Here is a 14,206-nt window from a genome sequence, read left to right on the forward strand (position 1 = left end):
ACTAGGCTAACGTGCACCTCCTGACAGGTAAATTAAACACACCAAGCAATGTACCACTAAGTCACCATAAATTTCTAGGCCCACGGCCCAAATCGTTTATATCACAGCCCTGCAAGTTAGGCATTTATCAACAATAATCACGTGCAAACTGTTGAATACGCACACAAATAACGTTCTTGGCACACGATTGCCATTTTCATGAATAACATGATTATTCCGACTCGAAGGCCAATAGATATCCCGACCCGAAGGCCACTTTCAGCAATAAATCGACCCGTAGGCCCGACCCGAAGGCCACAGTTTATTCCGACCCGAAGGCCACAATTTAAAACGACCCGAAGGCCCGACCCAAAGGCCACAATTTAGTCACATCAGGCACGAATATCATTGCATCCAAATCCAGCCATATCACAACATAAAATGCGAATCACATGCCAGGGGACCCAAGTTAATTATCAGGCCATTATGAACCAATCACAATTATTTGCAATTCGACCAATTCAAATCATTATGGCATGCCCAATTAATCCGGCACTTATTCTATGCATTCATTTCAATGCGATTCACTGCGCCTATGGCCCGCCATGGACGAACCAATCTCAGTCGTCATTCTCCCAAACATGGCATCACCCAATAGGATTTGAACAAGTCCTTATTAGTCACTAAATTGCCTAAATTCAAGCCATTACTCACAAACTCATTTAATTCTCAACTTAGGCAATTTAGTGCAATTTCGGTTCTGTGTGAACAGTACCAGGGCAGCACACATTTTTGGCACTAAACCACACCTAAATCACTCCATTAGGCTCTAATTACATCCCCTAATCATCCAACACACAATTACACATAACTAAACCATAATCAAGCCTAATTAACCCCTAATTTACCCCTAAAAATGCAATTAAACTAATTCAGGGTTTAGGGATTTATACTCGCCTAATCGACTCGAGTAGACGGAAACGGGTGGCCAATCACCGACACGCGGTGAGATCGGCGACGGCGTTCCGGGGGACAAGCCGGCGGTGTACGGACGGCGACGACGGATGGCGGTGTCCGGCGGTGGTCCTCTCGGCCTAGACTGAAACGGCGGCTGAGGATGGCGGGAAAGGAGGGTGAGGGAGGTCGAAAGCGCTAAGGATGATGGCTGGGGGTGGTGGTGCACGGTGGGCGACACGGCGGCGCTTGGCGCTGCTTCTCAGCGACGGCGCGCGGTCCACGGCGGTCCAACGGTGGCGCGCTCGCACGGTTGAAAAGGAAAGGGGAAAGAAAGGGAGAATGAGGTGGTGATGATGGTGAGGACGGTGTGGCGGGACGGTGGTGCTGCGGTGGCCGGACTAGCGGCGGTGTGCGGCGGCACCTCCTCCGGCGGTGATTCTTGACTGAGCAAGGAGGAAAAAAAATGGAGAAGTGGTCTGGTCGAATGGAGAGGGGAAGAAGACATAATGGCTTCGTGAACAAGCCAAGAGAGAGTCAAAACTAATTATAACTTTGACTTATTTTTCCATATTCCCAATTTACCCTTATTTACTTGGCCCTCATTAATCCTTGCCCAAATAATTGAGGGCAATTTGGTCCAAGGAAATCTCAATTATTGGGCTGACTCAATGTCTGAATAATTCCTTTAATTAATCCCCAAAAAATATCAGTCCAATTTCGGAATAGGAAAAAGATAGGGCATAAGGGCATTTTGGTAATTTTCCGGTCCCGGGTCAAAATTCCAATTTTTGTCCATACCAATCCTATATATGCGTGGCCAGCATAATATGGCATCGGATTCGTAGAAATCCTCCTTTAAGCCCTCGAAAATCAGCCCGAAAGTTTTGAAAGGCAAAACCGTAATTTTTCACCCCGGGGTCGAAATTCCATTTTTTGACCGTACGCACTCCAGATATGCGTGGCCACCCCAAAATGGCATCGGCCTCGAAAAATAATCTCATTTCGCCTCAAAAAAGGTTGCCGGAGTCTCCAAGGGCAAAATTGTAAATTTTTCCAATTTCTGCCGAAATTTCAATTTTCAGCCGTACTAGCCCCAAACATATGTGGCCACACTAAAATGACATCGGCCTTACAAAATATTCGCAAACGCCCTCGAAATTTCGACATCGAAGCTCGGGTCCAATTTCGTGTTCAAATTTGCTCATTTTAAAATTTTAGGGCCTCTCACTAACAGGCGGTTGTTTAGGATTTACGCGTATCGACCTAGGGTTGTCCGAGTCATGATGGCCTCGATTTTTTAGAGAACATGAGGAATTATCACTAGTGCCGGAGGTCGCGATCGTTCGGATTAAATTCGGGATTCGTTCGTCATGCGTACTTTCGGTCGTACGGAATCACCCGCGATCCGATCGTACATCGTTGGCTAAATCGAATCCGTCACCTTTCTAAGATCGGCCCACATTGGCTCAAAATATTTTCTCGGCGTTTCTCGAAATCTGTACCCAACTCGCGATCGGGTCCCCGATCCACGTACCGTTCCTTATTTGGCCTTTCCCATTGGGTTAGTATCCCGTGATTGATCAAGTCCAGGCGAGACTTACTAAACTTAAACGAGAATTAATATACACTTTATTGGTCCCGATAACAGGTCGAAATTCGGGATGTTACAACTCTTCCCCCTTACAAAAATTTCGTCCTCAAAATTTGTACTCTACACTTACTCCTCAAATAAGTGGGGGTGTTGACGTCGCATGGCCTCTTCACTTTCCCACGTGGCACCTTCCGTTCCATGATGCTCCCAATCTACCTTGACCATCGGGATCGTCTTATTCCGCAGTACCCGATCTTTCTGGTCTTCGATCCTGACTGGTTTCTCCACGTACGACACCCTGTCGTCCACGTCTATCTCCTTATATCTCAGAACGTGCATCGGGTCTGGTTCGTACTTTCTCAACATCGACACGTAGAAAACGTTGTGTACTTGGGATAGGTTAGGTGGCAAGGCAAGTCGGTATGCCATGTCCCCAATCTTTTCCAGAATTTCAAACGGTCCAACAAACCTTGGACTCAGCTTTCCCTTCTTACCGAATCGGGATAACCCTTTCATTGGTGACACCTTAAGGAATACATGATCTCCGACTTGGAATTCCAAAGGTCGTCGTCTCCGATCGGCGTAGCTTTTCTGGCGACTTTGGGCTGTCTTCAGCCTTTCCCGAATGATTTCGACAGCTTCCACTGTCTGCTGTACCAACTCTGGGCCAGTAATACTTCGCTCACCTACTTCGTCCCAGCACACTGGCGTCCTGCACGCCCTACCATACAAGGCCTCAAACGGTGCCATCTGGATACTCTGCTGGTAGCTGTTGTTATACGCAAATTCTACCAAGTGCAGCTGTTCTTCCCATTTACCTTGAAAATCCAACACACAAGATCTCAACATATCCTCAAGCGTCTGGATTGTCCTTTCCGATTGACCGTCTGTCTGCGGATGGTAGGCCGTACTGAACTGCAACTTTGTTCCCATGGCCGTTTGCAAACTTTTCTAGAAGTTAGCTGTAAACCTCGGGTCACGATCCGAAGTGATCGTCACCGGTACTCCATGCAGACGAAAGATCTGTCGTACATATAATTCCGCGTACCTTTCTAATTCAAAATCCTTTCGTACTGCTAGGAAGTGCGCTGACTTAGTCAATCGGTCTACGATCACCCATATAGAGTCGTGCCCTCTCTGACTTCTTGGCAATCCCATTACGAAATCCATGGTGATGTGTTCCCATTTCCATTCAGGGATCTCTAACGGTCGCAGTAGTCCTCTGGGCTTACAATGCTGTGCCTTCACTTGTTGGCACGTCAAACACTTGGCCACATCCTTGTTCATTCCATTCCACCAATAATGCTGCCGCAGGTTCTGGTACATTTTCGTGCTACCAGGGTGGATACTATAATTGCTGCGGTGAGCTTCTCTTAAAATTTCTTCCTTAAGCTCGGTATCATCGGGCACACACCAACGCCCTCGAAATTTCAAAATTCCATCGTCCGACACTTGGAAGTCCGGCCTTCTTGTAGCGGCATCCATTCCCACGATCTTTTGAATCTCCTGATCCATAGACTGCAATACCTTAATCTTGGTCTGAATCTCCGGCTCGATTCTTAATGTGGCTAACAGATTCGACACATGGCTTAATTCGAATTTAAACTCTGAGTCTCGGAGTCTTTCTAGCAGTGTCCACTCCTTGATCATCATGTGCGCCATACTCGACTTGCGAATTAGCGCATCCGCTACTCGGTTCGCTTTTCCAGGGTGGTACATGATATCGCAATCATAGTCTTTTAATAATTCCATCCACCTGTGTTGCCTCATGTTCAGCTCCTTCTGTGAGAACAAGTATTTGAGGCTCTGGTGGTCTGTATAAATCTGGAACTTTTCCCCACACAAATAGTGTCTCCAGATCTTGAGTGCAAAAACGATAGCAGCCAGTTCTAAGTCATGCGTTGGGTAGTTCATTTCATGCGGCCTCAACTGGCGCGACGCATACGCAACTACCTTTCCATGTTGCATTAGCACACAACCAAGTCCCCTTAATGAAGCATAACTATAAACCTCGAATCCTACTGGCTCGGATGGAATAGTCAATACCGGGGCAGTTGTAAGCCTATGCTTCAATTCCTGAAAAGTTTTCTCGCACTTATCATCCCACTCAAACTTGGCTTCCTTCTTAAGCAATCGTGTTAGTGGCATGGCTATCGACGAAAATCCTTTCACGAAACGTCGATAATAGCCAGCCAATCCTAAGAAACTTCGAATTTCTGTCACTGAGGTCGGTCTTGGCCACTTCATTACTGCCTCAATCTTAGTTGGGTCTATAGAAATTCCATCTCCTGAAACTATGTGTCCAAGAAATGCCACTCTACTTAACCAAAATTCGCACTTACTGAACTTGGCGAAGAGTGCATGTTCTCTCAAAGTCCGTAGTACCTCAGCCAAATGCACTTCGTGTTCCTCCGGGCTCTTCGAATACACCAGTATATCGTCAATGAATACTATGATGAACCTGTCTAAGAACTCCTTGAACACCCTGTTCATTAGATCCATGAAAGCTGCAGGAGCATTGGTCAATCCGAAGGGCATCACCGTAAACTGATAGTGCCCATACCGCGTCCTAAAAGCGGTCTTAGGAATGTCCTCCTTTCGGATTCTCAGCTGATGATACCCAGTCCGCAAATCAATCTTAGAAAACACGGACGCTCTTTACAACTGGTCAAAAAGGTCATCGATCCTCGGCAGTGGATACTTATTCTTAATCGTCACTTGATTCAACTGCTGATAATCAATGCACAATCTCAATGTCCCGTCCTTCTTCCTTACAAACAGGACCGGTGCTCCCCACGGAGACACACTAGGACGAATGAAACCTTTGTCCAATAATTCCTGTATTTGGACCTTCAACTCTTTCAGCTCTGATAAGGACATCCGATAGGGAGCCTTAGAGATTGGCTCAGTACCTGAGGCCAACTCTATTACAAATTCCACTTCCCGTTCCAGCGGTAAACCTGGCAATTCCTGAGGAAAAACCTCGGGGAAATTGCACACTACGGGTATTTCTTCCAACTTAGGTTCCGCCACTGTCGGATCTACTACATTCACCAGATATCCCTCGCAACCTTCATCAAGTAACTTAGTCACCTCGAGCGAGGAAATCCAACGGATCGAGGTTCCTCCTCGGTTTCCCTGGAATTCAAACCTAGGATGTCCAATCGGGTTAAACTGGAACATCCTATTGCCGAAATCCATAAGGCTTTCTGCTTCATCAGCCAATCCATACCAATGATCACATCAAAATCATACATGGCTAATACAGCCAAATCAATTCTTTCTTCTCTATTCTCAATCACGATTTTACAATCAAGACACCCCAACGATACTAACATCCTATCATGCAGTGGGGTCGACACACAGAGCATATTCTCAAGCAATACAGGTTCAATACCAACCAATCTAACGAACTGCTCTGAAATAAATGAATGGGTCGCCCCGGGATCAAATAATGCATATGCAGCATGATCATAGAGAGAAATGGTACCTGTGACCACGCCCGGCGCATCCTCGGTGTCTTTGCGCGCCATTGCATATACCCTTCCTTGTGTAGGCGGCCTTCCTTGAATAGCCGGTGGGGGATTCCCGGCTTGATTCCCAATTCTAGGTGGTTGTTGCATCGGGGGTCCTGAAGGGCGCTGTTGGGGACAGCTCTTAATTTGGTGTTCCAAACTCCCACATCGAAAGCAAGCCCCAAATCTGTTCGGTTGCTGGTTAGGCTTCCCGATGTTCCTCCTAGGCGGTGGGACAAATCGCCTATTACCCGTCATCGGTTTCTTGCCAAAGCGGTGATTGTCCCTGTTCTGAGCAAACCGCGACCTAGATGCGGCTGCTCTTTCCATCTGATCCCGTTCCATCGTTTGGGCTCGCTCATACAATTCTCTGTAATCTCGAATGTTCAAGAGGAGCATCTAAGTACGAAGATCCGATTTCAAACCATCCCGGAATCTTCGAGCCTTGTCCAATGGATTTTCCACCATTCTCGGAGCAAACCTCGATAGTCTCGCAAACTCTGCCTCATACTGGACTACAGTCATTGATCCTTGACGAAGTCTCATGAACTCTGCCATTTTCTTCTCCTGGGCACTCTCCGAAAAGTATTGCCTGTAAAAGCTCTCAACAAATGCAGTCCAGGTCTGGTCTACACCCTCGGGAAACACCTTATCTTTGATGGCTTTCCACCAGTCATTTGCATTATCCTGCAATTGGTATATTGCCAGAGTAATCTTCTCGGTTTCTGTACACCCCAATAAATCGAATGCCTTTTCCAACTCTTCCACCCAACGCGGGGCGGTTTCGGGGTCACCTCGGCCCGTAAACTTGGGCGGTTTCAACTTAAGAAATTGCTCTACCAGCTGGTGCATCTGCCTATTTGCCACCACTGGTTGAGCTTGTGCTTGCTGGGCTTGATTCCCATTAAGAGCAGCAGTTGCTGCAGCCACAGCAGCCTCGGCAATCGTAACGGCCCTTTCTTGAGCCTGCCTACCCATAAAATTCCCCATCTCGTGTAGGGTCTGAATAACGTCCTCTAGTCTACGGTCTCGGGCCTCTTGGCCTCCTAAACTCGACTGACCCTGGGGTTCCTTTCCCCTTCTCCTGCTCATCTTTCCAATCCCCGATACTCAACTACCTGCTGTAATTCCGTTAAGGAATTAGAGACCTAAACCAACTAAACCGGTCTAAGTCCTAGGCATGTATCTAACACAATAACAACCAAGCACTCAGCATGCGGACTAGCTTAACAGCACAGGATTCCACCCAAGGGATTTTGTACACTTACCTCGGGTCCTGCCGCACCTGCATCGTACGGGTCAAATCCATAAACACTCAATCAAGCACAACTGTCAGGAGGTACATTTAGCACACGAGGTCACCCTATTGGCTACCCAAGGTCTCATCGCTCCTTATCACTCCAGGTTTCGACCTAATTGGACCGAGCTGACCTTGCTCTGATACCAATTCGAACGGGGATGTCACGCCCCATACCCCACGAAACGCGATCATCCCGTCACTGGTCGAATTTGTTGCGACGTCCCAGGACACGTCGCCGACCCAACGCCCAAAGTTCAGAGATCACTAAACATGCGGAAGCAACGTATATATATATATTATATATACACCCGTACAATAAACAAGACAACCAAGGATAGCGCAGCACTGGAATTTAGCAGGAATAAAAACATTTTACATTACTGCAGAAATTTATACAATATCCATTATAAGAAAAGCAACTAGAAGACAAACTGAGCAACGGCCATTGAATAAAAAGGATGGTGGCCCGGAGATACTAAACTAAGGCGGGACTTGGTCAAAAAGGTGCGACATGTATAGACATAGTCTCCTCGATGAACTGGGGAATCCCAAAACGGATTGGCGCCTCTGCCATCCTCACTGCCGAGGATCTGAAAAGCTGGTTTCCAACAACCGTGAAATGAATCTCAGCAAGTAAATAATCCCTAAACCTAAACTAGGCTAACGTGCACCTCCTGACAGGTAAATTAAACACACCAAGCAATGTACCACTAAGTCACCATAAATTTCTAGGCCCACGGCCCAAATCGTTTATATCACAGCCCTGCAAGTTAGGCATTTATCAACAATAATCACGTGCAAACTGTTGAATACGCACACAAATAACGTTCTCGGCACACGATTGCCATTTTCATGAATAACATGATTATTCCGACTCGAAGGCCAATAGATATCCCGACCCGAAGGCCACTTTCAGCAATAAATCGACCCGTAGGCCCGACCCAAAGGCCACAGTTTATTCCGACCCGAAGGCCACACTTTAAAACGACCCGAAGACCCGACCCGAAGACCACAATTTAGTCACATCAGGCACGAATATCATTGCATCCAAATCCAGCCATATCACAACATAAAATGCGAATCACATGCCAGGGGACCCAAGTTAATTATCGGGCCATTATGAACCAATCACAATTATTTGCAATTCGACCAATTCAAATCATTATGGCATGCCCAATTAATCCGGCACTTATTCCACGCATTCATTTCAATTCGATTCACTGCGCCTATGGCCCGCCATGGACGAACCAATCTCAATCGTCATTCTCCCAAACATGGCATCACCCAATAGGATTTGAACAAGTCCTTATTAGTCACTAAATTGCCTAAATTCAAGCCATTACTCACAAACTCATTTAATTCTCAACTTAGGCAATTTAGTGCAATTTCGGTTCTGTGTGAACAGTACCAGGGCAGCACACATTTTTGGCACTAAACCACACCTAAATCACTCCATTAAGCTCTAATTACATCCCCTAATCATCCAACACACAATTACACATAACTAAACCATAATCAAGCCTAATTAAACCCTAATTTACCCCTAAAAGTGCAATTAAACTAATTCGGGGTTTAGGGATTTATACTCGCCTAATCGACTCGAGTCAACGGAAACGGGCGACCAATCACCGACACGCGGTGAGATCGGCGACGGCGTTCCGAGGGACAAGCCGGCGGCGTACAGATGGCGGTGTCCGGCGGTGGTCCTCTCGGCCTAGATTGAAACGGCGGCTGAGGATGGCGGGAAAGGAAGGTGAGGGAGGTCGAAAAGGCTGAGGATGATGGCTGGGGGTGGTGGTGCACGGTGGGCGACACGGCGGCGCTTGGCGCGGCTTCCCGGCGACGGCGCGCGGTCCACGGCGGTCCAACGGTGGCGCGCTCGCACGGTTGAAAAGGGGAAAGAAAGGGAGAATGAGGTGGTGATGATGGTGAGGACGGTGTGGCGGGACGGTGGTGCTGCGGCGGCCGGACGAGCGGCGGCCGGACGAGCGGCGGCGTGCGGCGGCACCTCCTCCGGCGGTGATTCTCGGCCAAGCAAGGAGGAAAAAAAATGGAGAAGTGGTCTGGTCGAATGGAGAGGGGAAGAAGACAGAATGGCTTCGTGAACAAGCCAAGAGAGAGTCAAAACTAATTATAACTTTGACTTATTTTTCCATATTCCCAATTTACACTTATTTACTTGGCCCTCATTAATCCTTGCCCAAATAATTGAGGGCAATTTGATCCAAGAAAATCTCAATTATTGAGCTGACTCAATGTCTGAATAATTCCTTGAATTAATCCCCAAAAAATATCAGTCTAATTTCGGAATAGGAAAAAAATAGGGCATAGGGGCATTTTGGTAATTTTCCGGTCCTGGGTCAAAATTCCAATTTTTGTCCATACCAGTCCTATATATGCGTGGCCAGCATAATATGGCATCGGATTCGTAGAAATCCTCCTTTAAGCCCTTGAAAATCAGCCCGAAAGTTTTGAAGGGCAAAACCGTAATTTTTCACCCCGGGGTCGAAATTCCATTTTTCGACCGTACGCACTCCAGATATGCGTGGCCACCCCAAAATGGCATCGGCCTCGAAAAATAATCTCATTTGGCCTAAAAAACGGTTGCCGGAGTCTCCAGGGACAAAATTGTAAATTTTTCCAATTTCTGCCGAAATTCCAATTTTCAGCCGTACTAGCCCCAAACATATGTGGCCACACTAAAATGACATCAGCCTTACAAAATATGCGCAAACGCCCTCGAAATTTCGACATCGAAGCTCGGGTCCAATTTTGCGTTCAAATTTGCTCATTTTAAAATTTTAGGGCCTCTCACTAACGGGCGACTGTTTAGGGTTTACGCGTATCGACTTAGGGTTGTCCGAGTCGTGATGGCTTTGATTTTCGGGAGAACGTGAGGAATTATCACTAGTGCCGGAGGTTGCGATCGTTTGGATTAAATTCGGGATTCGTTCGTCATGCGTACTTTTGGTCGTGCGGAATCACCCGCGATCCGATCGTACGTCGTTGGCTAAATCGAATCCGTCACCTTCCTAAGATCGGCCCACATTGGCTCAAAATATTTCCTTGGCGTTTCTCGAAATCTGTACACAACTCGCGATCGGGTCCCCGATCCACGTACCGTTCCCTATTTGGCCTTTCCCATTGGGTTAGTATCCCGTGATTGATCAAGTCCTGGCGAGATTTACTAAAATTAAACGAGAATTAATATGCACTTTATTGGTCCCGATAACAGGTCGAAATTCGGGATGTTACACCCAAACACATGCTTGTCTCTTGCAAACCCAAATTTGAGCCAAAACAGTAGAGAAGTTTTCCCAAAATAACCCTGTTAAGAACCACCCCACATTGGGATAAATCAGGAGGTTTGTGGGTTGACAGCTATGGAGAATAGAACCAAGAAAGATTTTATTGCATACTCTTGCATCAATCTTTCTGTGATAACTTCATATGAAGTCATATGGAAGCTCAAAACATCCCAAGAGGAAGAAAAGCGATTCATTTCTTATACCCAAACACATTACCTTTGACAAACCCCAATTGAGCCTGAATATTCATTTCAGAACCCTAAATTGGTGATCATCTCTTCACACTGGAGCATGAGCATATGATCTACTTTAATAAATAAGGAATAAAAGAGCAGAACACAGAGTTCTTAGAATTCAAAAGATCAAAGACAAAAAGTCTGGGGCATAAAAAAGCAGTGTGCCTGGTAAAAGCAAGGCCAAATGCCCGAGAAAAATGAGAAAGAAAAGATAGTGCAAAAGAAAGCTCAAAATGACAGAAAAGGTTGTGGCAAAGCAAAGTCAAGATCATGAGAGATCATAGATCACAGCAAGTGAGAATGAGCAAAAGAAAAAAGATTGTGATGAATGTTTAGAGGACTCTGATGTTCATAGAAGAAAAGATCTCTAGTGAAAAAAGAAGAAAGGAAAAGTGGTGATACCAAGAAAATCATCAATTTCATGAAAACCCTGAATTCAAACAAATGAGCCTTTTTTAGCCTACCCAATACCAATAATACAACCTCTCCCCAAAGACTCTTCAGATTGGGATGTTGAGAGTAGAAACATGACTTTATGACAAGAAGTCATCACTCAAAGAAGTGTATGCAATAATATCTTGTCTTGTCCTCGAGGTTCTTAACTTGTAAACCCGAAGTCAATTGTGACGAAATCCTTTTCTTGGCCTCAGAATGCCTATCCTTTGAATAGTCATTGACTAAGCCAACATTACAATCTTTTGAAAGACCTTATTGGATCAATTGGATTGTATACATTGCGAATATCTCTGAACACCTAAGGATTGATTAAGAGAGATAAAATTGAGGGATATCAGATCAGTCCCCTTTCAATCGAATGAAGAAAAGACCAAGTTCATAGATTGAAACAAATCCTTTCTAATGAAGGTCTTTCAAACGATCATTTCAAACATTTCTTGAAAGATTGCAAGCATTTTGTTCAAATAATTCCTTGAAAAGGAAATTTGATTGTCTGAAATGCGTTAATGCAAAGAATGCATGTTTCAAAACTACTTTTCAAAAGTTCTTAGTCAACTTAAAATCAAGTTTTCAAACAGTTTGTGGTAAGCTAAAAAAATCACATTCCAAACAGTTTTGATCAATTTCAAAACTACTTTTCAAAATAGTTTTTGGTCAACTAAAAAACCATACAAAGGTTAGTGAAACGTCAAAATTACAAAACTCACGGTTAAGGCGTTCATTGTTTGAAGTCTTCCCAAAGTCCTACTGGTAAGGAACTACTAGGCAAATTCAAGTCCTACAAGCGAGAAGCTTCTAGGCAAATTCAAAGTCCTACAAGCGAGGAGCCCCTGGCAAATTAAAGTCCTACTGGTGAGGAACCACTAGGCAAATTTAAAGTCCTACTGGCGAGGAACCCCTAGGCAAATTAAAGTCCTATAGGCAAGGAGCCCCTAGGCAAATTCAAGTCCTACAGGCGAGGAGCCTCTAGGCAATTTCCAAAACCCTACTGGTGAGGAACCACTTGGCAAGTCTCTAAAATTCAAAGTCCTACAAGCGAGGAGCCCCCAGGCAAATTCAAGTCCTACAGGCGAGGAGCCTCTAAGCAATTTCCAAAACCCTACTAGTGAGGAACCACTTGGCAAGTCTCCAAAATTTAAGCCCTACTGGTGAGGAACCACTAGGCAAATCCAAAGTCCTATAGGCGAGGAGCCTCTAGGCAATTTCCAAAACCCTACTAGTGAAGAACCACTTGGCAAGTCTCCAAAATTCAAGTCCTACTGGTGAAGAACCACTAGGCAGATCCAAAGTCCTACAGGCGATGAGCCTTTAGGCAATTTCCAAAACCCTACTGGTGAGAAACCACTTGGCAAGTCTCCAAAATTCAAGTCCTACTAGTGATGAACCACTAGGCAAATCTAAAGTCCTACAGGCGATGAGCCCCTAGGCAATTTCCAAAATCCTACGGGTGAGGAACCACTTGGCAAGTCTCCAAAATCCTCAGGCGAAAAGCCTCAGGCATTCATGGTTCGTGAGTTCGTCCTTAAACCACGAAATCTGAATAATCATCATAAGTATCACCACCATCAATTCATGCCCTTGGATAAGCAACAAAGAAACTCTCACAAACAGGTAAGTTTCTCTTCCTCAATCATTAAGAACCTTTCGAATTATGTTCTGAAAAGAGAACCTTTGGATTAGATCACGAATTTCAAAAGCAAGATCCCTAATCAATTGTTGCGAAATTTCCATCTTATCTTATTCAGTAAGTCGACTAAAAATTGAGGTGTCATATTGTCTTTGAGATCAATCTCTAACGAGCTCAATCTTAAAGAGGGGCAGTTGTTTACACCTAATTTTTAGCTTATTTTTTTTCATATTTTCAAAAATTTCAAAATCAGGTCTAGGAATCTTGGCCAAGCCTAGAAACCTATTTCCAAACCAAAAAATAATTTTTTAACATTTTTCTGCATTTTTCCTTAATTTCTTTTAGTCAAAATAAGTGAGAAAATCAAGAAAACTAGTAAATGGAATCATAAAATTCCATAAAAATATTCATTAGTCTTATTTTAAATCTAATTTCATGAATACATCATCAATTTTGAAAAATCTCAATCAGGTATATGTTTTTCCCAAAATTGGGCAAAATTAAACCTGAATTGAAATAGATCCTTCTAAGATTGTGGTCAGTAACAGGAGAATCGAAATAGATCCTTCCAAGATCAAGGCAATATATGACTTAAAGACTCCTTCTATGGTAAAAGAAGTGAGAGGCTTGTTGGGGCGATTAAACTACATTGCTCGTTTCATATATCAGCTTTCTAAGACTGCTAAACCATTCTTCAAACTATTGAAGAAGAGTGCCAAAGTAAAGTGGGATGCAGAATGTCAACAAGCCTTTGACAAAATCAAAGAATATCTTGTATGCCTACCAGTGTTGGTACCACCAATTCCTGGAGTCCCATTGATCTTATATTTGATAATTCACTATGAGTCGTTAGGAGCAATGCTTGTACAAAGAAGACCAAAAAATGGTAGAGAACAAGCCATTTATTACTTTGAGCAAGAAATTCACAACATCAGAAGTGAATTACCCAGCAGTTGAGAAGACATGCATTGCATTGATTTGGGTATTACACAGATTAAGACAATACACCTTTCATCACCAAATTTTGCTGGTAACTAAGAATGACCTGATCAGGTACCTTCTTGAGAAATTCTCCTTGGTCGGGAAATTGGCAAAGTGGCAAGTCTTGTTATCTGAGTTCGACATCAGAAGTTCATCCCAAAAGTCAGTCAAAGGACGAGCAATAGTAGACATGTTGGCAGAAAATTCGCAGAATATTGCCAGTTCTAAAGAATGACTTGATGACCACATATTGACA

Source organism: Syzygium oleosum, unplaced genomic scaffold (genome assembly GCF_021117445.2).
Source record: "Syzygium oleosum isolate NSW1041296 unplaced genomic scaffold, Sole_v2.1 Sole_v2.12, whole genome shotgun sequence".
Classification (NCBI taxonomy): Eukaryota; Viridiplantae; Streptophyta; class Magnoliopsida; order Myrtales; family Myrtaceae; genus Syzygium; species Syzygium oleosum.